The following is a 4,995-nucleotide window of genomic DNA, read 5'->3' as shown; positions in this document are numbered from 1 at the left end:
CAGCCTCATAAGAAAAAAGGAACAAGTCAGAAAGAAGAGGGACATGGTCGGTTCTCATGGGAATGCAGATAGTCTGTTAAAAAAACACGTTCTCTAAACGTAACAAATTTGTTGTCAATCAAGTAATCAAGCATCTTGATAATGTCAGTTTTATCTTCAATAACGTTTGTTTGAATCAAATTGAATTTTTACAAAGTAGGATTTATCTCTCCTTAGGACAAAACACCTATGTCTACGTTGGTCATTCTTTTGATTAAACAAAGCAATACCATATCTTTCAATTTGTCTTTTAGTTTGTATTCTGAAATACTTGTGTACAGTGTAGAAAATCAAATGTTTTAATACTATTGCCAGATGAAAGAGTCTTAGAATATATGTAAATAAGATAAAAGAATAACTAAATGAACGACAAGTGTTTGTAAATATTATCTTACAATTGACCGATAAATAACACGCCTACATGTACTTATTGGCATCACACGTTTATTAAAACGAAAAAGGGCAAAGGTATGAACATATGTGATTAATAAATATCGAAATTATCCCTTCCCATGTTCATCCTGTCCATCCACCACCCCTAAAGAAAAGAAATTGGTAAACCTAAAACAGATTTTTATATAACATCATCATAATAGATATGTAACGCTGTTCTTAACGGATGAAACTTCAATATTCGAAGATAGCATTATACAATCCATCTACTATGAGACAGCTAGCTAATTAGAAAATCTATTACTTGTGTTATCAATGCCATCAACATGTAATGATGTTGAGTTCTAGTCTGGTCCCACGAATTAATGTTGTCCTGTTATTTTCCCATGTGAAAGTTATATCCAGAAAAGCTGTTCGAAAGCACGAAATTTACAAAGCGATTATTTCGTTTACTTATGTATACGTATTAGGATATGATACAAGTGAACTTCTTTGTATCTAAATTTTAAATAACTTACTTAAAACATCATACAAACTGAAATCACTTCTTTACGGATTAAGACCTGGTGTTACTGTATGAATGAGTTTTAAATATGTCCTTAAACTATTAAAACATGAATTAAACAACTTTATTTATAAAAATATAAATGTGGGTAATCTCGATAGTCATACAGTTTAAGCAATAGTAATAGAATAGGTTTTAACATATGTATACAATTGATAGTATTGAAGTTTTGATTGATTATCATATATTATCATATGTATATATACTTATCATACATGTCTAAGTTTTACTTTAATGTCTCATACTCTATCAGAATTGTTTGTGAAGTTTTTGGTAGAGTAATCATATTAACCTATACGAATTACGTAATTGAAAATGATAACTTTGACATTGGTAATAATTAAGTTCAAGAGATATACATAACAATATTAACGAATTATAGGTTAGACAATACTTGGTCATGTTTTATGAAGATTTAAGCCCAAGGCGATGTTCGTGGCCAAAATATTTGAAATCCAAAGCTTATATAAAAGATGAAGAGCTATAATTACATGCAACTAGATACAAAGCTACAAAGCATAATATAAACATACCAGTAGCGCTAAGAATATTGAAACATTGAAAAAAAAAGTAAAAATCACAAAAATACTGAACTTAGAGGAAAATCAATTCGGAAAGTCCCTAATCACATGGCAAAATCAACCAACTCTGTACAATTCTTTTGATACCCTTCGTTTCGACATTAGAAAAATCTCTAAGAGTATACACGACTCAGTGAAACCTGTCCAAACCGAAAATCCACGGGAAATTGCGTTTTGTTCGGTTTTCACTGGTGTCCGGATTGTACAGTCAAACGGAAGTTGACACCAACTATTTTTTGCGCATACTTACAAAGAACAATAGGTGATACAGCAAACGACAATTTATTTTCATGTTGATTTAGATGTAAAAATATAAGTAGATGAAGTTAGACGTATTGTTACATTTTTGTTATCAATAAAAAGCCACGTCAATCACGTTCCTCTTTGTAGAAATGTATAAATCGTTCAATGATGTCCGACGCGGAGCGATTTTGCTTTTCATAAATATTTTCTCATCCGTTAATCCAGATTCCTAGTCACTGTCCGTAGTTTGAATCGAGATCGTCATTTTCAATTGTCCGTACACATAGTTCTCTGACTAAACTAACTCGTTGATTGATACTTCGCTACAGGATAAGAATGAAACAACAAGAGTCCAGTCTATTCTCGGACTTTATCGTTGTTATATAGCTACCGGAAGTCTGCAGGAGCATCTGAATTATATATATAGGGCATCTAAACGGAATCCGGCATCCCTTTAACATAATTCGAATTTCATTGACATTATTGTGTTGCACGACTTGTTAATCCAATAAAAGGCTGAAAATATTATTTAATTAAACAGTTTAGCTATTGAATATTCATCTGTGGCTGTAAATATTTCAGTAAAGTGCATTGAATTGATCGGAGGGAAAGTTACTTCTTTTCACTTTTCGGCAATAGGAGCATCTGACCAGTTTAACGTGTCTTTACACAAATACTCTTTGATCACTGAATACATGAATACAAGCATGCTCATTAGTTTGTAATAACAACTCACCAGTTAATTTTACCTCAAATATACTCGGGGATACTCAGTCATCATGTGTTTTTTTAATTTAATCATTCAAAATAATTTTGATAGGTAATTTGTAAATACATATTTACTAACGAGCTTTCAAAAGCGTTCGAAATTCGGTGTTGACAGGGTTCGTTTTTTTTTCAGGTTAGATTAGTGTTAATTGATGGGAACATTTTGAGGGACTTTGACAATTGTTCGGTTTAAACTGAAATTCGGTTTTATCAGGTTCCTGTTTACCCAGGTTTCACTGTATTATCACCAAAATGTCAAATCGACGAAAATAGATTCATGCATTAAAGATCCTCCTTCATCTGGTTTTGGTGAATAGTTCGTACCCAATAATATCCAACCTTTCTACATTAAATTATGAGGACCAATGAAAGATGTTTCATGTTGAGCAACATTCATTGAGACTCCAGTATTTAGAGAGTTTAAGTCCATTAAAAAGTTATTGCTATTTTTTTTTGTCGGTGAAACAACTAGATTGACTAAAAATGTACATCAATTTTGCTATTTTTCTGGTTCATTTGCAGTTTTTATTGGAGCAATACATATAAAGAAAGGTAAGCGATCACACAGATATGTACATTAAATATAAATATTTCAATTACATTTGTACCTACTAAAATACATTCTCGAAGGAATCTTCAATATCAGGAGCCTGTAGTTTGAAGTGGTTGTCGATTATTGTTGTCTGCTATAGTTTTAGCTGTTTGTTGTTCAATATCATAAATTTGGCCGTTGGGTTTTTGTTTGAATTGTTTAACATGTTACATACAAGTTTTGTCTTACTGACTTCAATCATTTACACTTTAAAGGTATTTTTCATGCCAACTGTTATATCCATTCAAGTATCTATTGACCTTTCCTGGTCTCACCAAGCCGTCTTCCATTTAGATTCTGAAATAAAAACCTATTGTATAACCAAGTGAAGTGCATCAACACACATTTAAATATTTCCCATATATAAACTATTGTTGAATATCAGCTTGTCGACAATATAAGATATTTATTTCTTAAAATTCAATATTTGAAAAAAATAATACAATCAGGAGTTTATAGTTGACATTTCTAACACTGGTTTGCAATACATAACTAATAACATTAGCTGTACCAATATTAGCATCATGTTTGCATTTTCTTACACAAGTTTTATTTAATGATGAATGAAGTAAAACTATATTCAAATTGTGTACCTTATACTTACGATAAAGAGCTGATATACCGTATAGCGGGTTATTGTCGCGGGTTGTAAATTTTCGTTATTTTCGCGAATAGAACAAAATCGCAAAAAAAAACCCGCCTATTTAAAGTAGTACATGCAAATGTTTTAATGGAAATTTTTAATCCTCCAAAATAAAAACCTTTAAGTATATAGTATACCTTATTCAAGGTTAATCACGAAATTTCCCACCCGCGACAAAATCATCTATATATAGATACGGTAATCGAAACAGGTTTCTATGTTGTGTCATGTGTACTACCGTTTGTCTGTTTGTCCTTTTCATTTTTAGCTATGGCGTTGTCAGTTTATATTCGATTTATGAGTATGAATGTCCCTTTGATATCTTTCGTCCCTCTTTTTTTTTCAAAAGTGAGGACAAATCTAGACAATAAATCACTATATGCTTTTACATTCCTTGATATGAAGATTTCCTATATTTATCACTGAACATTTTATAAAACTTATATCCGTATTTGCATGCCAGTCATAAAGGTTGGACTGTACTTATGCTAGGTCAAACCATATATAAATATTCAAAATTTAATACTAAAGATGAAAGCATGATTTAAATCAAAATGCTATTAAAGTATCGGCAAACATTGCTACATTCGCGAACACTTATAAGAAATAAGAGCTCTGCTTCAGGGAGCTCTAATTTAGAGGAAAAACAAAACCACTTAGCTCATATTGCATAATTTTGTCCGAGTTCTGTTCCCTTTTTATTTTTAAACTAAATAAAAACTTTTGTACAAGGATTCTTATTGAACAAAAACATTAAAATCAAAAGTAATTACATGACATTGACTTATTCCATTCTCAGAACATACAATTTCAAGACTATTTCGTTTGTTTTAGTTTGTTAATTTTTCTCAGATGACAATTTTTACTTCTCCTTGTTACATTGTTCAACAACTTATTAATTATTGAAAAGTTTGAACGACTTTTGTATATTTAGATTGCTCATGTTTATTTTTTTTTAAATATTTTTGTGGTGTTTATTATATATTTTCTTTTTAATCATTATTTTTATATCTTTTTGTGTATCTAGTAAATTGTTTTGGGAAGAAGGGGAATCGTTTTTTTTTTGTTTTTTTTCCGGTTAATTCTACAAACAAATCAGAAGGAAGTATTTATGAATTGAATAACCTTTATTTAGGAAATGCGTTCATTCTTTCTTTTTTTTTTCATATAG

Source organism: Mytilus edulis, unplaced genomic scaffold (genome assembly GCF_963676685.1).
Source record: "Mytilus edulis unplaced genomic scaffold, xbMytEdul2.2 SCAFFOLD_663, whole genome shotgun sequence".
NCBI classification, from domain to species: domain Eukaryota; kingdom Metazoa; phylum Mollusca; class Bivalvia; order Mytilida; family Mytilidae; genus Mytilus; species Mytilus edulis.
The sequence above is the reverse complement of the archived record's forward strand: the minus strand, read 5'-3'. Positions refer to the sequence as shown.